Source organism: Eriocheir sinensis, chromosome 13, assembly GCF_024679095.1.
Source record: "Eriocheir sinensis breed Jianghai 21 chromosome 13, ASM2467909v1, whole genome shotgun sequence".
In the NCBI taxonomy this organism is placed as follows: Eukaryota; Metazoa; Arthropoda; class Malacostraca; order Decapoda; family Varunidae; genus Eriocheir; species Eriocheir sinensis.
In genome coordinates this window covers 11,657,125-11,678,911 of record NC_066521.1, presented here as the reverse complement: position 1 = coordinate 11,678,911, position 21,787 = coordinate 11,657,125, and the positions used below count along the sequence as shown (strand labels likewise).

Here is a 21,787-nt window from a genome sequence, read left to right as displayed (position 1 = left end):
ACAAACAAACTCAGAAGCAGTTGCGATGATAATAATAACAACAATAACAAATAATAACAACAATAACAATCATCAGAACAACTCGATATCACACACACACAAAAAAAAGGAAATAAAGAAATAAAAAGAGGGAGAAGGAAAGACTTAAATCCTACATCGATGAAAAGGGAGCAGGAGTGTATTTTGACGCAGGGAGAAGCTAAAAGGACCCTCCCCCCTCCCCCTTCCTACTCCTCCCTCCTACTCCTCCTTCCCACTGCTGCTTCCCACTCCTGCTGGTCTTATGAATGAGTGGCTCCGGCGGCCGTTGGGAGTGGTCTGGGCGGTCAGGGGTCAGGCAGGGAGGGGGGGTGGGGAGGCACGGAGGGCTACCAGAGACCCTCGCTGCCCACCCTTGGCTAACACCTCGCCTGGAAACTTCGCAAACATAAAAAGAAGTAAAGATCGGATCGCGGCCCAGACGGTTTGTGAGAGAGGGAGAGAGAGAATAGTATGGAAAATCGACTTCGTTTTAAGATGACGTGAATGTTTTTGATAATTTCGGATTTTCACTTAAGGTTATATGAATGTTTTACTTTAGTTTAAGATAGAATGAACACAGTAATAGTGATGCGCATGTTTTTGATGCGTTCGACTTAATTCTAAGGTGATATGAACATTTGATTTTATATTCAAAGGTAAAATCAACATAATAAAATTTTTGGTAACATCCATAAACAAGAATTAACTTAGGTGACACGTATCGGATCGACTTTATGGACTTATTCATCCTTAACTTTATTTGAATTTATCCTTTATTCTATTTGACTTTATTTTAGGGCAGAATGAACACGACAAATACTCTGTTAAAATCTATTGATACGACTTGACTTAGGTAACATGTATACGATCGATTTTATGGACTTAAACACTCTAGACTCGATTTTAGAGCGATGTTTATGATCTTGGCTCTGAGGAAACGTTAACACACTCGAGTTGATCTTCAGGAACTATTAACACTCGACTTGGTTTTATGGTGATACGCATTTCCTCGACTTCCTCGTATTCCCTCGGCATGATATATATTTTCTTTCCCTTGGTGTTGGGGATGGTCTGCCGGCCCGGGAATGCGTTTCGGGGAGTGGTCAGGGGGATTAGCGTCGACAAAGGGCGAGAGAGGAATTTTAGGAGCCGTGTTTAGCATCCCTGGCCATCTTGGAGGCTTCTTAGCGGCTGGAATGCCTGGAAGCGTAATGAGACGTCACCTCCAGCCTCCTCCTGCCGCTGCTGCTGCTTATGCGACTGACCAAAATACGACGAAGCTAACATGTGATAGTCAAATGGGAGTTTACGCTGAAGTTAAGTATGGTTGGAAGTTTTGACATCAGTTAATATAAAGAAATAATGATCTACACTTAATTTACGCCAGTGGAAGTTACGAAATCGAGTCATCTGTGAAATAAAAAAAATGAAATTGATCATATTTTCTTTGCATACAATTTCGTGACCACACAACGAAAATCTCCATTACAAATTTGGAACCATCAAGTCAGTCCCCACGCAGTCCACGTCTCGCCAAAGAATGCAAGTCAAGTTTTTTTAGTCTTATCGTCTATGGTAAGTTTCCAAAGTTTTGAGAGAGAGAGAGAGAGAGAGAGAGAGAGAGAGAGAGAGAGAGAGAGAGAGAGAGAGAGAGAGAGAGAGAGAGAGAGAGAGAGAGAGAGAGAGAAATACACACACACATGGAGAGCAAGGAAGAAAGAGAGGGTGGAAGGGAAGTGAGAAAAATAGAGGGAATCAAATGCCGTGCCGGAAGCCGTCTCGAGTATTTCTTTCTATTTTGTTGATGCTGTCCCGTTCCCGAGGCCCTCCGACTTTCCATCCCAGAACCTGCAAACGCGGTGCGCGGCGCCCTCACAGTGTTTGTGATTGATTTAATAATCCCGTCTGGCATTTTTTGAGAAGCGCGTTCTTGCACCCGCCCTCCTCGAATCGTCGGGGCTGGGGAGCGCCAGCGAGCCCTTGGTCTTGCTGGTGAGCATCGCAGGACTGGAGGGGCCCCAGTAGGGCGCCCTGGCTCCCCCGGGGCGTCCATGGCGGTGCCGGAGATCCCGAAGGTCCGGCGGGGGGGGCGTTGAAGTTCCCGCAAGACGTGCTGATCTTACTAAGAAGTAGCCTGACGAGCTGTGACCCTTATATCAGTTTAGGTCACCGGTACAAATCACCATATTCATAATGACTGACGCCTTCAAGAGGAACTGCCGCGCGGGGAAGAAGAAATCCCCCCAGCAGGGCAGATTGTCACTAACTATAAAAACATAAAAACAACAAAAAAATCATAAAACAACAAAAAAACGGTGCTGTGTGTTGGTAAGAGTGAGTCTCATCTGGGGAGACTGTGGCTCATCCAGACCAACAGACAACGCCCAAGTTATAGCTGAGACTCTTCTGGGGAGACAGCGGCTCAGCCAGACTAAAAAAACACACGGACTGACAACTCCTGACGACCCACGACCTACTGACCCCTGACACACCCCTGGCACTCTTTGGACATGGACTGACAACCCGATTATACGACCTACTGACCCCTGACAGACCCCTGGCACTCTTTGGACATGGACTGACAACCCGATTATACGACCTACTGACCCCTGACAGACCCCTGGCACTCTTTGGACATGGACTGACAACCCGATTATACGACCTACTGACCCCTGACAGACCCCTGGCACTCTTTGGACATGGACTGACAACCCGATTATACGACCTACTGACCCCTGACAGACCCCTGGCACTCTTTGGACATGGACTGACAACTCGATTATACGACCTACTGACCCCTGACAGACCCCTGGCACTCTTTGGACACGATGGACAACCCGATGACGACCCACGCGATAATGCCCCTGACATTTCCTGACCACTCTCAGAACAATGCCTCCGGACAATATCTCGACGTTTCTCTAATGTTTCTCAACAACAAGAAGAGTTCAAAAACTCACGAATGGCTTTCTCACTTTCTAACTTTTCACACCAAACTACATACACGCTACATACACTCCATTTACTCAATAATCTCAAAATTTGCTACGAAATTAGTCAATGGCTATGCCTCGGAGGGGCTCATAATTGTTGAGTCTTGCTTCTTTTTTATTTCTTAAGTATACTTAATGTTGCTACTCTTACTAAAATTATATCATTATCATTATTATTATTGTTATGCTACTACTACTACTACTACTAGATATTAATACTATTACCAGATAGATAAATAGGGAGAGTTAAATTTACATGGATTTACATAGATATTTAGAGCACACAGACCCTTTGATCCAGACAGGTGACTCTGCTAATTGTTGGGGGGGCGAGTGAGTTAGTATGAAAGCTAGTTGGTATAAGGAAGAATTAGTATATGGGGGAATTAGTATTACGATAAGTTAGGATGAGGCAAGTATGGACGCTTTTCCTAGTAATGTAAATATCTTAAGATGTTTACCTTTTTTACAAGACGGGAGAGAGGAGACATATAATAATTAAAGTACTACATCTAAATCGCCCTTGTTAATCTCCATTATAAATTTAAAACCATCAAGTCAGTCCCCACGCAGTCCACGTCTCGCCAAAGAATGCAAGTTAAGTTTTTTAGTCTTATCGTCCTCTAAGCAGGTCTGGGCGTGAGAGAGACTTAGGAGTCCTAGTGAGCGCTGACCTCCGTCCTAGGGCTCAATGCATTCAGGCTGAAAATCGGGCCAACAGAGTACTGGGTTTCATCTCAAGGAGCGTGAGCAATAGGAGCACTGAAGTCATCCTCAAACTTTACTTAGCACTAGTTAGACCTCATCTTCTTATGTTCTATCTATCTATCTATCTATCTATCTATATCCACTGAGATTGAATAACTAAAAAACGAGAAATAAGTTACAAAATAATAACATATATGAACTAAGATGAATATAGTTGATCGTAATTTCTTTGCATTATACTTCCTGACCACACAACGAAATCAGCCAGACGAGAAGCTACATCCACTGAAACTGAAGAACCAAAAAAATACGCAAGTGAAAACACATAATAAATGAACAGATAAATGTATATTGCATCGAAAACACTTCATTACAAGGCTGACTAATGATGAACAATTACTCAGGAAAACGATGATACAAGGAAAAGACAAAACAGAGAAGAAAAACCAGACAACGAATGATCTTGTGTTCCTCCAGCTGCCCGTGAATGATAAACAGTTAACCAGCAAAAGGCGACAGAGGAAATAAAAAAAAGACAAAACAGATAAATGAAAAAAATAACAGAAGGAAAACCAGAAGAAGACAAAACAGAGAAGAAAAACCAGACAACGAATGATCTTGTGTTCGTCCAGCTGCCCGTGAATGATAAACAGTTAACCAGCAAAAGACGATAGAGGAAATAAAAAAAAGACGAAACATATAAATGAAAAAAAATAAGAGAAGGAAAACCAGAAGACAAAACAGAGAAGGAAAACCAGACAACGAATGATTCTGTGTTCCTCCAGCTGCCCGTGAATGATAAACAGTTAACCAGCAAAAGGCGACAGAGGAAATAAAAAAAAGACAAAACAGATAAATGAAAAAAATAACAGAAGGAAAACCAGAAGAAGACAAAACAGAGAAGAAAAAACAGACAACGAATGATCTTGTGTTCCTCCAGCTGGACGTGAATGATAAATAGTTAACCAGCAAAAGACGATAGAAGAAAGAAAACAAGACAAAAACAGATAATAAGTACAAATATACATTACAAGGATACACGTCATTACAAGACTGAATAATGAAACATACTCAATCAGCAAAAGACGACACAAAGAAGAAAAAAGACAACGAAGAAAGAAAACCAGACGTAATGAAATACAACGAGTAATCTTGTATTAATGATAAATGTAATGAAGAATAGTTAACCAGCAAGAGACGGTACAAGAAAAAAAGGACAACAGGGAAGCAAAACCAGGCGTAAAATACAACGAGTAATCTTGAGTTCCTCCGGCTGATCGTGAAGGTAACTTAAAATATTAGTCCCGAGGTGGCAACACTGAGCCGTCCCGAATCGTGAGACAGTCCCGGCAGCTGAAAGGAAGACAGGACCGTTGCGGGACAGCTGGCGGGAGGGCGAGAAGAGGAGGAGGAGGAGGGGGAAGGCGAAGGAAGAGGAGGAGGAGGAGGAGGAAGCAGGGAGGCAGGGAGGGACGAAGGGGAAGAGGAGGAGGAAGGCAGGGAGGGACGAAGGTGAAGAGGAGGGTGAATGTGAAGGAAGAGGAGGAAACAGGGAGGTAAGGAGGGATAAAAGGAAAGAGGAGGAAGAGGAGCGACGAAAGGGAAGAAGAGAAAGCCGACAAGGAAGCGTGAGAATGGAAAACACCGAAACAATATGGAGGGGGAAATGAAGAAAAGGGAAGTGATGAGGAGGGAGGGAGGGAGGGAGGGAAGAAGGGATAATACAGCAGAACGAAGGACTTAGAGAGGAAATGAAGAAATATGGCGTGAGAGAAAGGAAAGTAATAACCGGGAACGAATGGGGGAGGGAAGAAAACTGGAGAACGAAAGCATGAGGGAGAAGGAGAAAGAGGAGGTGGAGGAAGCGGGGATGAAAGGAAAAGGGCGTGAAAGTATGAGAGGTAAGAAAATTTAAAAGCATGTTCGTATGTTAGTGTGTTCTGGTGTGTATATATGGAGGTTTGAGTTCAGTAAATAGTTCTAAGGGATAAATATGTAAGTGAAGAGGCGCGATTGAAAAGCAAATGTGTAAAATAAAAAGACGAAAGGATGAAGAGAAAGTGAACCCATAGGAAGAGATTCAACACGATAGACGCCACACCTATACGAAAACAGATAAAAACAAAGAAAAAGAAAAGGAAGAAAAGAAAACATGAAGAAGTTAAAGAAATGAAGGAAAGAAGATGAACAAAAAGACGAAAGAATGAAGAGAAGCAAACCCATAGGAAGAGATTCAACACGATAGAGGACACAACAAAACGAAAACACATAAAAAAAACCAAATAAAAAGAAAAGGGAGAAAAGAAAAACATGAAAAAGTTAAAGAAATGAAAGAAAGAAGATGACCAAGAATAAGAAGAAAAAGTTAAAGAAATGAAAGAAAGAAGATGACCAAGAATAAGAAGAACAAGAAGAAAAAGAAGAAAGAGGAATATAAGAAGAAAAAAAAAGAACGTATATAAAGTTAAAGAAATGAAAGAAAGAAGATGATTAAGAATAAGAAGACCAAGAAGAAAAAGAAGAAAGAAGACTATAAGAAGAAAAAAAAGAACGTATATTAGAGATCACGATTATGCAACAGAAAACAATTAAATACTTTGAAAATTGTAAGGCGGGAAAGGACATTAAGACTCATGAATTAAATATTATTGTAATTCTGCAGCGTTTGTATATGTCTTTGTATGTCTCTCTCTTGCTCTCTATCATTATTTGCTTCCTTTATTTCTTTTTCTGTCTATCTATCTACCTTCACATCTATCTATTTACCATCCTATCTATCTATCTATCTATCTATCTATCTATTTATCTATCTATCTATCTCTGTCTACCTGTCTATCTTTCTAACTCTATTTTCCTTAACTATCTTTCTTAAACATTATAAAAAGATCCAATTAAACAACTTCCTTTTACATTCATATTCGTCCATTGCATATTTTTTTCTTTTACCAACACACAAAAGCCACACTCACAAAAAGGTATAATATGGACTCCTCTTTTTATTTACTTTCCTTTACTTCTCTCCGCGGGTTAGCTTTCCTTTGTGTTTCCTTTGAAGAGATAATCCCCGAGCGCTCGACGTTTTATTACTGGGTGGGAACTCTTGTTATTTTTTTTTTTTTTTTTTTTTTTTTTTTTTTTTTTTTTTCCCTTTTCGTTCTTCATTGTTATTGTTCATGTTCTTGTTCTTCGTCTTTTTGTTTTTCTTGTTCTTGTTCCTCTTCTTCATCTTCTTATTCTTCTTTCTTCGCATTCTTCCTCTTCTTCTTCTTCTCCTCCTTCCTTTTCCACTCTCTTTCTTTCCCTCTGCTTCCTCTTCTTTTCCTTCTTCTTCTTCTTCTTCTTCTTCTTATTCTTCTTCTTTCCCTCCTCTTCTTGTATTTCTTGTTGTTCTTCTTTCTTTTTCTCTTTCTCTTCTTTCTCCCCGGTGGGATTAAACTGCATTCTTCTTCTTCCTATTTCTTATTCTTCTTCCTCTTTCTCCCCTTCTTCTTCTTCCTCTTCCTCCTCCTCCTTCTCGCCAGGGGATTAAACTGCATCTTTATCATAATTTATTAACCCCCAGCCGTTTCTTCATTACAATAAGTCTTTGGACGTTCATTCATCTATTATTCTCTGTTTACTCCTCCTCCTCCTCCTCCTCCTCTTCCTTTTCCTCCTCCTTCTCCTTCTTTCCTTCCTCCTCTTTGTCCTCGCTCTCGCTCTCTCGCTCTCTCGCTCTCTTTCCCCACGTCTTTTGTTGTCCTCCTTGTCCTCGTCCTTGTAACTCCACGCCTCTTTTTTTTTCTTCTTCTCCATCCCGTTTTTTATTATATTTTTCTTCTATTTCATCTTCTTTCTTTTCTTCTTTCCTCCCTTCCTTCTATCTATCTATCTTTCTTTATTTTTCTGTCCTTTCTTGTTCTTGTGTTTGTTATTGTTCTCGTTCTTGTTCTTCTTCTTCCTTTTCTTTTATTTCGTCTTTCCCCTTCTTCCTCTTTTTCTGCTACCTCCTTTTCTTCTTCCTTGTTTGTGTTTTCATTTCCTTCATCTTGTTCCTCCTTCTTTTCTAACTGTTTTTACTTCTTCTTCTCCTCCTCGTTCTCCCTTCTTTTTCTCCTCTTCCTCATCCTCCAAATATTTTCCCTCGGTACTTGTCCTTGTCCTCCTCCATCCGCCTACCTTTCCGTTCACCTTCTGTTTCCTCCTCCTCCTCCTTTTTCTCCTCCTCTTCTTTCTCCTTCTCTTATTTCTCATCCTCCTAAAACCTATCCTCATCCTCTCTTTCTCCTCATCAGTTTTCTTCCTTTCATTTATTTTCCCTTCTACTCCTTGTCCTCTTCCTTTCTTCCCTGTTTTCCTTTTAATTATTCTCCTCCTCCTTTTCCTCCTTTTTCTTTTTCTTTTCCTCCTCTTCCTCCTCTTCTTCCTCTTCCAAACTATTTTCCCTAGTAATTCTCGTCCTCGCTGACCCCATGCTCCCCTCTCCTCCTCCTCCTCCTCCCTACATACATACATACACACTCCCAGAGGCCGATACTTAGCTGTTTCCTCTCCCTAATAATAGCCTTCACCACCATCACCACCACCACCACCACCACCTAGGCCACATATCACAGGTAGGCCTACAGCAAGGCAAGGCAAGGGGGTGCAGGGGGCAGGGGAGGGCAAGGCTGCTGGGTGGCCTGGAGACAATGCTCGCTGCCAGTTCTCAATAGACCCTTTGTTAATGTGTTTACTTGCTCTTAGGGACGACGATCACGGGGACTTTTGTTGAGGCTGATGGACTGGCCCCTCACACCCTCCCCCTTCTCCTGGTGCCCATATGTAACCCCCCTGCATTGCCTCCTCTCGTTTTCTATAAATGGGCCACATTGTTGGGTGGACTTTGGTATTTTCAGACTGAGTGAGCTAATGTTTTGTTTTTCGTATATGTTTTCTATGGGAAGCTTTGTTAGTGACCTTTGTGGCGTTGTTTAAAGAGGGTAAAAAATCTGATTGCAATATCTTTTTGAGGATAAAAACAAATTAATAAATGGATAAAATACACGACCAATTTGTAAGTTTCTTTAAGATGAAAAAAAAAAAGAATGATTTGCAATGGTTACTTACTATAGTGAAGCTAAAATAAGAAAAGTATAAGAAAATAATAAATTGTACAAGTGTTTTAAAGAGAAATGATCATGATAATGATAATAATAATAATAATAATAATAATAATAATAATAATAAAGAAACAAAGGGTAACGAAGACGTATGAGTCAAAACAAACACTTTAAGACTCATCGTTCAGGGTGGGCGATCCGGATAATTAAACCGGATGATCACGGCGGTTAATGGCCGGCTGGGAACCACAATTATGGGCTGAGGAATGATATAAGGATACACACACACACACACACACACACGGCAGAGATAATTAAACCGTGAGATCGCAGCGGTTTATAGGGCGATGAGCTGGGCTGTTTTGAGAGGGAGATAATTAATATAAACCAACACACGGATATAATTAGACCAGAAGGGAAGAGAACAGCCGTTTGGGAGAGAATGCGATTAATTTAAAGGCCGAGTAAGAAAATACAGAGCGAAAAGAAATGAAATAACAAAATACGTAATGGAATTTAATGAATAGCCGCGGCAAGGATCTCAATGCTTTACTCAGCGAAAGAAAGCAGGAATCAGACCGTGAAACTAAACAATTCACTCGTCACTATATACATAAATTAATGAGTAGTCAAAGTTTTTTTCTGTGTTTTACCGCTATTTTCACGCTAACTGTACTTGTGAACTTGCTAACTACATGCCCTCACTCTTCCTGCGCCTCCGCTACACAGCACTTTCCAGTCTATGCTATCCAGATCAGTTATGCAAGACCTAATCAACATCATCATTCTTTCATCCCTATCACTGGTAAGCTTTGGAACAGTCTTTCTTCGTCTGTACTAAAACTCGCTTCTGAATTGAAAAAGAAAAAAAAAGCGTTGTTGGAATATCTATATCTTCCACTTTTCCGTTTGGGGAGCAACTGTTCTGCGGGCTGTTTTTTTTCTGTCCTTCACTACATCCAACAGTGTACAAACGTATGCCATTAAAAGCATAACTCCCCCTAAAGTCTCCCAGTGGTTTATCCCAAGAGAGCCACAAGTCGTCGATACAGTAAACAAACAATTAACATCACCGCCCCTCGTCACGCGTCGGAGCGCCTCGCCGGTCCGTGTGTGGCCGCCGCGACCCTCCCCGGCGATTCGTTATTCGAGCCCACAAATTTCAGGTTTCATTGCCATTCTACAAATTAAGGGATATAGGGAACCGACCATTACCAGGGAGGAGGAGGAGCAGGAGGAGGAGGAGGAGGATGAGGGGTCAGGGTGAGGAAAGAAATGCGCGGAATGAAAAATAACGTGTGTAGGTTGGTCATGAGGTTTAGTATCCGTAATTATTGTGTTTTCTGACTGTGAGCGGCTACCATTACGTGTGTGCGTGTGCGTGTGTGTGTGTGTGTGTGTGTGTGTGTGTGTGTGTGTGAGGTATGGGTGAGGCCTCTTGAGTGTCATATGGTTAATGTATGTGAGGGTGGAGGAAAGGAGAGAAGGAGGGAGGGAGAGGAAGGGAGGGAAATCATACGGAGGAGTTGAAGCATTGGAGAAGGGAGAGAGGAAGGGGTAGGGTGGATATAAAAGAGGAAGGGAGGGAGAGAATGAAAGGGAGAGTAGGAGCTGGCACATGGGAGGAAGGAGGGAGAAGGGAGACAGGAAGGGAGGTATGTAGGACGAGGAGAGAGAGAAGGTAGAGAGAAGGGAGGGAGGAAGGGAAAGAAAGTATAGACAGGGCAATGAGAGGTAGGTGGGTAGGTAGGTAGAGAGAGAGAGAGGGAGGAAGGGAGGGAGGAAGGGAAGGAAAGTATAGACAGGGCAATGAGAGGTAGGTAGATAGGAAGGTAAGTAGAGAGAGAGGGAGGAAGGGAGGAAGGAAGGGAAGGAAAGTATAGACAGGGCAATGAGAGGTAGGTAGGTAGTTGGGTAGGTAGGGAGGGAGGAAGGGAGGGAAGGAGGGATGATGGAGGAATGGAGGGAGGCAGGCATGAGGGTGGCCGTGGTCAGCGCCTGTTCAACCATCCATAAATTTTGCTCTCATCCCTCGCCCCCGTGTCGGAAAATAGATATACACAACGCCACAACGCCACGGGAAAAAAGAAAGTGAAAAAAATAGGAAAAGGAAATGAAAGTACAATAAAAATATATCATAAGTGTCTTGAAATATTGACTGTGGTGAAATACTAATATCAAGAACATGGGAGAAAAATAGAGGAAAAGAAAACAGAGGAGAGAAATAAGATAAACTGGGAAAAGAAAATACAGTGGATGAGAAAAAATGAAATAAATTCGAAAATACAACATAAGTTACCTGATAATACATGAAAAAATCGAAAAAATGGACACAATAAAAATAATAGTAATAAAATAAAATGTGCAATAATCTACCTCGTTCTTATTGATTGATTCACTAAACACTATCAATAAAGTCACAAGTAAAAAGAAAGAAAATGGCAAAAATATGAAAACTTAAAAGAAGAATGACTCACAAAATATAGCAAGGAAAAAAGGTCAACATTCCTTCATGCTCTTAGTAAAGGGGCTTAACAAAAAAGATAGAAAGAAAGAAAAAAGGAAGGAAAGAAAGAAAAAAGAAAGAAAGAAATAATGAAAGAAAGAAAGAAAGAAGGAAATAAATAAATAAATAAATAAATAAATAAATAAATAAAGAAAGAAAGAAGGAAAGAAAGAAAGAAAGAAAGAAAAAAGGAAACGAAAGAAACGAAAGGGAAAAAGTACTTAAAAAAACAGTCAAAGGATAAACCCTAAAACAACACCAAACCGAAAATTAAAACAAGTCAAAAAAAGAAAAAGAAAATAGAAATAACGTTAAGGAAAACACACACACAAAAACAAAACAAAACAAAACAACAATAAAAACGGTCACACGGTCGGTAATCGCAGTCCACCATTTGTCACCGGCTTAAGAGGGGAGACGAGAAAATATTTACCCTGGCATTTCAAGAGGGGAGGGGAACAAGTGTGTCTTTGACCTCGCCGCACCTCCCTACCCCCCACGCCCTTTGAGGTCAACCACAGGCAACGAGGCGGGACTTTCGACCTGGCCCAGTAACGTGAGCTTAGGGAAGGGCACGGAAAAGGGAGAGGGTCAGGGGGTAGGGTAGGAGAAGCAGGATTACGTTGGGTAGGAGAGAAGGGAGAGAAAAAGGAGAGGGGCAGAAGAGCATAAAGGGGGAAGGGGGCAGGGAGAGTTAAGGGGGGAGGGGGTAAAGGGAGGTAGAGTCAGAGGGAAGGGAGGGAACAGGCAAAATGAGAGGGGATGAAATTAGGGAATAAGAGGAAGGGAGGGAGCAGGAGAAGTCTAAGGGAGAGGGTGAGAGGATGCAGGGAAGGGGAAGAGGAAGGGGCAGGCAGAGTTAAGGGGGGAGGGGGTATAGGGGAGGCAGAGTCAGAGGAAAGGGAGGGAACAGGCAAAATGATGGGGGATGAAGTTAGGGAATAAAGGGGAATGAAGGGGTCAGGGGAAGTCTAAGGGAGGGGGTTAGAGGATGCAGGAAAAGGGAAGAGGAAGGGAACAGAGAAAGTTGAGGGAGAAGGGGACAAAAGGGAGGCACGATTAAGGGGAAAGGAAGAGAGTTAAGGGGTGAGGAGGGTAGGAGGAAAGAGGCACGATTAAGGGGAAAAGAAGAGAGTTAAGAGGGAAAGGGTAGGAGCAAAGAGCATAAGGGGAAGGAAAGGGAGAAGGCACAGTTGAAGAGGGAGGGGCTAAAGGGGGAAGGGTGTAAGGGGAGGGTTAAGGGGAAAGAAGGGAGTTAAGGGTGAGTAAAGAGAGAGGTTGGTAAGAGCGCAAGGTGAAGGGAAGGGGGAAGCCAGAGTTAAGGGGGTGGGGTTGAGGGTATGCAGGGTTGAGGGGGGCGTGTGGGAAGGGAAAGGGAGAGGGACAGGGTTACGATTGAGGTGTGGGGGAGGACAAGGATAATATGGGTGTGGGTATGTAGGGTAAGGCAGGGTTAGAAAGGGAGGGACGGGGAAGAATGGAAGGGATTGGGAGAGAAAAGGTGAAGGAAATGGAAGGGAAGAAAAGGGGAAGGGAGGGCTGTAGATTTTCTTCCTCACTTAATTTTTTCATTTTATTGGCAGTGTAAGGAAGGGACGTGAGATGGAGTCTGTAGTAGTAGTAGTAGTAGTAGTAGTAGTAGTAGTAGTAGTAGTAGTAGTGGCAGTAGTGGTGGCAGTAGTAGTAGTAGGTACCTAGTAGTAGTAGTAGTAGTAGTAGTAGTAGTAGTAGTAGTAGTAGTAGTAGTAGTAGTAGTAGTAAAGTCGTAATAGTAGTAGGAGGAGTAGAAAGAGGAGGAGGAGTGACAGGAGGGAGTAATTCTGGGGGTTGCATAAGTTTATAAATTGTGTAAAAACTAGAAAAAAAATCTAAACACTCACTCTGGAAACACTGAAATCTAACTCAACTTTCCTCGCATAAGCTCAAGGGCCCAATGTAACGGAAATAAGCACTGAGGCCACGAGCAACTTTATCATATGTCCCCAACTTTGCCTGCTCGACCCTCTCTCGATCTGCCTCAGTCACTCCTCTAAATCTGCCATAGAGAATGAAATGACATACGTTTTCCTTCACGATTCACCACAGACTTGGCTATTCAAATGACCCTCTAAGATATACTATAGCACTGAGTATGTATGAAGCCTATAAGTAAATGGCAAAAATACAAATAAATACAAACAAAGACACTAACCGAAGGAAAATGTGTGTGAGGGTTGAGTCTTTCCTCGTTGTCAAAATCAGAACGAAAACATCAACTCAATAAGTAAAGGTAGACGAGTGAATATAGAGACACTTGGATCTAACAAAGTGAAGAGTAAACTATTCGTCCTTAATACCAAATGAGACTGAATATGACTGCACTGGAATACTACAAAGGTGAGGAAAGTAAAGTAAGTACCTATAAGACGTGACAAGAAGGAAGGTGTAGCTATAAGTGTTATGAAAGTGACTGGACAAAACACTGCACTGGAATACTACAAAGATGAGGAAAGTAAAGTAAGTACCTAAAAGACGTGACAAGAAGGAAAGTGTAGCTGTAAGTGTTATGAAAGTGACTGGACAAAACACTGCACTGGAATACTACAAAGATGAGGAAAGTAAAGTAAGTACCTAAAAGAAGTGACAAGAGGAAGGAAAGTGTAGCTATAAGTGTAATGAAAGGGACAGGACAAAACACACTGCACTGGGATACTGTACAAAATAACATAAGAAAATAAGGAAAAGAAATTACAAAAAAGAGGTAAGAAGGTGGAATGAAACTAAAATAACAAAACACGCTGAATGAAACGATGAAAAAATATATATACCTTTCCCTTCCTTATCATTCTGTCCCTTCAACTCTCCCTTCTCTGTTTTCTCCTTCCACACCTCCCTTTCCTAACCCACTCTTGGAACCACACACACACACACACACACACACACACACACACACACACACTAAAATTGTTTATAGAGGTGAGTGAGGGAAACGAAATGATGGCCCTCCTCTTTCCTTCCCTTCCCCTCATCTTCCCGTTGCCCTTCCTTCCCTTCCCCACTCTACCCTCCCCAGTCTTAGATAAACACGATAAAATAAGGAACAAGGTGAAAGAGACACTAAACAGCTCTCCCCTTCCTTCCCTTGCACCTTTCCACTGCCCCTTTTTCTCTCCCTTCCTTTCCCCTCATCTTCCCGTTGCCCTCCCTTCCCTTCCCCACCCCCCCTCCCCAGTCTTAGATAAACACGATAAAATAAGGAACAAGGTGAAAGAGACACTAAACAGCTCTCCCCTTCCTTCCCTCTCACCTTTCCATTGGCCATTTTTTCTCTCCCTCTCCTTCCCTGACCCCATCTTTCTACACAGTGATACCAACGCCCACACCCACACCCACAGAAATAATGAAGTGAGGGAGATAAGGTAAGGCTCTCCCTTCCTTTCCTCTTTCAACAACAACAACAACAAAAATAAAATAAAGTTAAAGAGAGGGAGGAAATCCACAGCCTCCCCCCTCTCCCCTTTTCTTCCCTTTCTTTTCTTTCATCTTTTCCCTGGTTTTCCCTCCCCCTTTTTCTTCTCTTTCTTTCCTTTCATCTTTTCCCTGGTTTTCCCTTTCCCTTTTTCTTCTCTTTCTTTCCTTTCATCTTTTCCCTGGTTTTCCCTTTCCCTTTTTCTTCTCTTTCTTTCCTTTCACCTTTTCCCTGGTTTTTCCTTTTTCTTCCCACCCAACATTCTGAAACATCCGCAAGAAAATCAAATAATAAAGTGAGGGATAAAATGTACAGTTCCCCCTTTCCATTTTCTTTTCTTTCCTTCCCTTCCCCTTTCCTGGCCACACTCCTACACAACCAAGAGAAAATTCGAAGGACAAAAGGGAAAAAGAAACTTACCAGACCTCCCCTTCCTTTTTCTTTCCCTTCCCTTTTCTGTTGCCCTCCCTTCTCCCTTTCCCTGGTCTTTTCTCCCGTGATCCGAAACAGTTTTTTTTCCGTTTCTCTTTCTGTTAATCTCCCTTCTCCCTTTCCCTTCTCCCCTCTTCCACACTTTGAAACAAACACATGAAAACAAAGACCAAGTGAAATAAGATGTCATCAGCCACTTTATTTAACTTTCTTTCTCCCTTTACCTTACCTCAGGCTTTTCCTTTCTTTCCCTTCCATTCCCTTTCCTTCCCTTCTCTTTCCTTTCCTATCTATCCATTCCCTTCTCCCTTCCCTTTCTTTTCCTTTCCATCCATTCCCTTTCCTTCCCTTCCCTTCTCCCTTTTCCCTTCCCTTCCCTTTCCTTCTTTCCCATCACCTCTCTGTTATTTTCCCTTCTCCCCTCTTTCCTACACATCGAGACAAATGCAAGAAAATAAAGACTAAAATGAAATAAAAAGTGAACAGTACTTCCTTTCCCTTTCCTTTACTCACCACAGCTTTTCCTTTCTCTCCTTCCCTTCCTCTCCTTCCCATCTCCCTTCCCTCCTCCCCCGTCCCGTGTCTCAAGCCCTATCAGAAACAATATTTATAGGCATATTTATCACCCTCGCCTCTATAAACTTCCCCTGCCGCCCCACACTGATTAACCTACATCCCCCCTGCCCCCCCCACCGCCGCCATAAATGAAATAAATGAATGGAATATGATAAATGGATAGATGAAGTAAATAAACAAAAAGTAAAGATGAAGGAAGTAGAAGAGAGTAACCAGTCTATATACTTCTACTTATTATATCAATAGTAAAAACAAAGTAACAAATCACCTTTCTTCTTTTTCATTTTCTTTTCTTTTTCTTTTTCTTTTTCTTCTTCTTTTTCTTCTTCTTCTCCTTTTTTATTCTTCTTCTTCTTACTACTACTACTACTACTATTACAACTACTACTACTGCTACTACTACTACTACTACTACTACTACTACTAAATGGAAGAAGTTACCTAATGGAAAAAAATCGGGATATCTACATAACGTTATACTTAACTCTACTCAACTAACACTTAACTTATAATTAACCACGTATAAGAAAAAAAGAGAAATATACTTACACGAGTGGAATGACCGATTTTTTCCCCATTATTTTGATTTACTGACTGAATGAAAAGACTCTGTGAAAATATTATATCGTTATTGTTTCTTTTTTCTCATCCTTCTGCGGACAAGAAAAATAAAATATGTATGCAGGTGATATAAATTGTGTTAACTCCTTTTTGTAAACTACTCCCATGCGATTTAATATATTTACATTTAGTGTGTGTGTGAGAGAGAGAGAGAGAGAGAGAGAGAGAGAGAGAGAGAGAGAGAGAGAGAGAGAGAGAGAGAGAGAGAGAGAGAGAGAGAGAGAGAGAGAGAGAGAGAGAGAGAGAGAGAGAGAGAGAGATAGAGAGAGAGAGAGAGAGAGAGAGAGAGAGAGAGAGAGAGAGAGAGAGAGAGAGAGAGAGAGAGAGAGAGAGAGGAGAGAAAGAGGAGAGAGACAGAGAGAGAGAGAGAGAGAGAGAGAGAGAGAGAGAGAGAGAGAGAGAGAGAGAGAGAGAGAGAAAACGAGAGAAAAAAACGAGAGAAAACGAGAATGAGAGAAAACGAGAAAACGAAAGAGAAACAGACAGACAGACAAACAGACACAGTAGAGTTGAGACAAAGCAGGGCCAGGTTTGAGTCGAGACAGAGGAGGAGACCAAGAACAAGGAGGAGGAGGAGGAGGAGGAGGAGGAGGCACACAGAATGACCGTAGCCGACCAAGTCTTAAGAGGACCTGTGGGACGCATTAAGAAGCTCATTTGATGCAGTAATACCACTGGGGGGGGGGGGAGGAAGGGGGGGTCAAAGAGGGGATGAATGGGGGAAGAGGGGTCAAGAGAGGTGAGGGGGTGATGAGAGGGTAGAAGGTAAGGGAGTAAGGGAGGGTAGAGGGCGAGGAGGTGAAGGGAGGGGAGAGGGAGGAGGGAGTGAAGGAGGAGGGGTTGAAGGGAGAGAAGGCGAGGGAGTGAAAGGAGAGGGAACAAGGGGTGAAGGAGGAGGGGAGAGGGGATGAAGAGGGTAAGGGGAGGGGAGAAGGGGTGAAGGGAGGGGAGAGCAGGGTAAGGAATCGGGAGGTGAAGGAAGGGGAGAAGAGAAGGAGAATGAGGAGAGGAAAGGGCATGTGAAAGAAAAGGGAAGGAAGAAGGGAAGGAAGGGAAAGAAGGAGGGAAAGGAAAGAGAAGAGATGGGATGGGAAAGGAAGGTTCAAAGGATGATAGGAAGGAAGGGAAAGAAGAAGGGAAAGGAAAGAGAAGAGATGGGGTGTGAAAGGAAGGTTCAAAGGAAGATAGGAAGGAAGGGAAAAGGGGGGGGGGGGGAGAAAATGGGGTAAGGAAGAAAAGAAAGAAGGGATGGAAGGAAGGGAAGGAGGAAAAAAGGAAAGGAAGGGAAGGGGGAAATTAGGTTCAGAGAAGAAACCAGAGGGAAAGGAGGAAGGGAAGGAAATGATGGAGAAAGAAAGGTGTGGGGTAGAGAGAGGCAAATGGAGGAAGAAAAGGGTGAGAAGGAAGGCAGGGAAAGGGAAGAGGGAAAAAATAGGATAAGGAAGGAGAGAAGGGAGGCAAAGGTAAGGAGGAATGTATGAGCTTTGGTTTGTGGTGAGGAAGATTAAGGATGAAGGTAAATAGGGGAGAGAGGGAGGGAAGGAGAGGAATGATAAAGAAGAAAAATATAAATAATCTATAAAGCAGAAATAAAAAAATAATCAAAATATTTTCAAGACACGCAAAACAAAGAAAAAAATCCCCTATTTACACACACAACAAAACAAACACCTAAAGAAGCCAATAAATGAACAAATATACGTAAAACAGTAACCATTCAACACTAAGAAAACAAGCAATAAAACAACCTCTAAAAACTACATTCAAATAAAAACACAAACACAAAACCAAACCAAACAGAATACAGCAACAAAAGCGACATTCTTAACCAATCAGCCGCGAAGATAAGCCCCACCCACTTCCCAGCCTCACAAAACACGCCATTGGTCCCCCGATGGATAAGCCCCGCCCCCTTGCTCTCCGCTCATGCATGTGATTGGCCATTGCCTGGGAACAAAGGCCTGTGATTGGGGGGCGCCAGCTGGAAGGGGAGGAGCTTATCCGCCGAGTTAATCTGAACGGACTATGCAGCTCAAGATATATGGATGCTGTTGTTTGTTTTAGTGGCTCGGAAGTCGCCCTTATGGTGTTTTGTTTATTGTATGTTATTAAGGTTTTCAGATACAGAGAAACAGTTATTTATATGCAATACGTTCACACCTCCTCCACAGATACATAAGGAGGATGAGGATGTGAAAGAAAGAAAGAAAGAAAGAAAGAAAGAAAGAAAGAAAGAAAGAAAGAAGAAGAAGAAGAAGAAAGAAGGAGAAGGAAGAAGAAGAAAGAAGAAGAAGGAAGAAAAAGAAGAAAATAAAAAACTAGAAAACGATGGGAAAAAGGAATGAAAATTAGACGACACACACACACACACACACACACACACACATACACATACACACACACACACACACACACACACAAACACACACACACACACACACACACACACACACACACACACACACTGTTAGAAACTCGTTCCCTTCCTTTTTTCTTGTCCTTTCTTCTTTCCATCCTCCTTTACTACTTAAAATCACATACAACAACAACAACAACAACAACAACAACAACAACAACAACAACAACAACAACAACAACAACAATTCACCAGCATACGTACACACAAACGGAAAAGCACAACACTCTACCTCATCACCGGTGCAAACTTCCTCCCTTCCCTCCTCTTCTTTCCTCTGTTCCTGTCTTTTTTTTCTTTCTGCTCTTTCTTTCTTCATCCTCTCCATCGAACTCCATGACACGGGACAGAGGAAAACAACAGCAACACGATAACGAACTCTTCTCTTTCATTCCTCTCTTCGCATCCTCTCTTTCCTTCTCCTATGGTTGTTTTCCTGCGTTTTCTCTTCGTTTTTCTCTTCGTATCATAAGACATTTCGTCGCCCAAGAAAACATATTTGACAAGGCTTTCGTAGGAGTTGTGGGCATATTTAGGAGTAGTTTTATGACCCTGGTGGTAGTCTGACCCTTCTTCTGTACCGTGAACCTGAAGAAACGCTCATTAGAACCCGACTGACCCCCTCTTTGACCTTTAGAAATAGTTGATGTGACAAGCGAATGTGTCTGATAATACTGACCCGTTCTCTCACTTCAACACAAAACAGAAGAAGAATCACCTTGTTGTCAACACGGTACATTAACAAACTCTACTTTTCTTTGTTCTTCCTTCCTTTCTTTCGTCCTCGTGTGGTCTCTTTCCTGTGTTTTCTCTTCGATTTTCTCGTCCGGGACACAAAACAGAATCACCATATTGTCAAACGCGAGACGATAATGAACTTTTCTATCCCTTTCTTCATTCCTTCCTTTCTTTCCTCCTCGTATGGTCTCTTGCCTGTGTTTTCTCTTCGTCTTTCTCCTCCTTTCCTTGCCAAGAACACAAAACAAAGATCACCATACTGCCACGCGCAACACTATGACGAATTCTTCCTCCCTTCCTTTCTTTCTCGCTATCCCTTCTTTCCTGTCTTTTTCCTTCTATAATCTCTCCTCTGTTTTCGTCTTCCTCCTTCCTCCTCTCACCACAACAGCAAACAGAGGAAGATCACCGCCCTACCACACACCCCGCGATAACAAGGCGTCGTGTTATCTCGTACTGGCCGCTTATCACCTTATCTCCGTCCCTCGGCATCCACTGTTTACCATTCTAGTGCCTCGGGAATGGAGCAAGTTCACCCGCGACTCCTGTGATGTCCCTCTGTCTTCCGCCCCCTCTTCCTCCCTCCTGTGTTTTCCTCTCCTCCCTGCCTCTGCTCCCTTCCTCCCTTCTTCCCTGGGGTCCACTGTGAGGCCGGATCTGCACAGGGCGAGGAAAGGAATCTCACTTAAGGAGGGAAATATTGGCGAGGGTTGAAGGAAAGTTTGTCCGGAGGTGGTTACTTAGTGCGTGTGGGAGATGGGGTGGGGTGGGGTGTGTGTGTGTGTGTGTGTGTGTGTGTGTGTGTGTGTGTGTGTGTGTGTGTGTGTGTGTGTGTGTGTGTGTGTGTGTGTGTGTGTGTGTGTGTGTGTGTGTGTGTTGGGTTGGTAACTTGATCAGCGGCCAATGTGTCACTACCACTATACGTAACCTTACTGGTGTTATGTACTCTCTCTCTCTCTCTCTCTCACAAAGATTACAGAAGCATATTAAAAAAAGAAGAGATGACAACTACAGCAACAAAGACTATTGCGACTAACAACAACAACAACTAGAACAAGAACAAGAACAACAACAACAACAACAACAACAACAACAACAACAACAACAACAACAACAACAAATAAAACACTGTCGAATGCTCACAACATCCTTAAAAATGCCTGACAGTAACCAAACTATTTTCCAAACTTATTATTGTTATACTATCAAGACTATTATTACTATTTTTACTATCATTATCAATATTATCACCATCCTCCTGCATCATCACCTTTATCATCGTCACTACCCTCATCATCATTACCATCACCATCACCAGCCTCATAACTATTACCTATAATATTTATGTTTGAGAAAGAAAGAGAGAACGGAAAGTGATTTACCTGTATTTTTTTTCGCCTCTATTCATATCCTGACAGGTATAGACTAGACAACCCGTGTGTGTGTGTGTGTGTGTGTGTGTGTGTGTGTGTGTGTGTGTGTGTGTGTATGTGTGTGTGTTTAATTAGACAAGAGACGGGGGAGTGTGTGTGACGGGAAGGGAAGGTTGGTCGACGCCCCCCGCTGAGTCTCTTTTGTTGGGGGAAGAAAACCTGTGTTCTCTCTCTCTCTCTCTCTCTCTCTCTCTCTCTCTCTCTCTCTCTCTCTGCGGTAAGTGGGGAGGGGTGAGCAGGAGGGGAGGAAGGGAAGAGGACGAGGGGAGGAGGAGAAGGAAGAAGAGGACATGGAAGAGGGGAGGAAGGAGGAGGAGGAGGAGAGGAGAAGGAGAGAGGAGGAGGAGAGACCATCGAAAAAGAATAAAAAGAATGGAAAAGGAGGAAGGCGAAGAAAGAGGGAGAGGGAGGGGAGAGAGAGTGAGAGAGAGAGAGAGAGAGAGAGAGAGAGAGAGAGAGAGAGAGAGAGAGAGAGAGAGAGAGAGAGAGAGAGAGAGAGAGAGAGAGAGAGAGAGAGAGAGAGAGAGAGAGAGAGAGAGAGAGAGAGAGAGAGAGAGAGAGAGAGAGAGAGAGAGAGAGAGATAGAAAAAAAAGGGAAAAAGGAGGAGGAGGAGGAGGAGGAATAAGAGGACGAGGAAAGGAAAAGAAGAAAAAAATAAGTGAGAGGAGGAACGGAAGGGACAGAAAAAAATATAAACAACAAATAGAAGGGGGGAAATAAAATGAAAGGAAGGAGGAGGAGGAGGAGGAGGAATAAGAGAACGAGGAAAGGAAAAGAAGAAAAAAATAAGTAAGAGGAGGAACGGAAAGGACA

At 42.6% G+C, this 21,787-nt stretch overlaps 1 protein-coding gene across 1 annotated transcript in view; it reads right to left on the bottom strand.

Moving 5' to 3' along the window:
• Positions 1-21,787, bottom strand: part of LOC126997975 (uncharacterized) — an 89,566-nt gene that overhangs the window by 20,034 nt on the left and 47,745 nt on the right. The window contains exon 2 of the mRNA XM_050859238.1: positions 19,035-20,197. The gene's annotated coding sequence lies outside the window, so the exon portion shown is untranslated. The remainder of the gene's footprint in view (positions 1-19,034; positions 20,198-21,787) is intronic.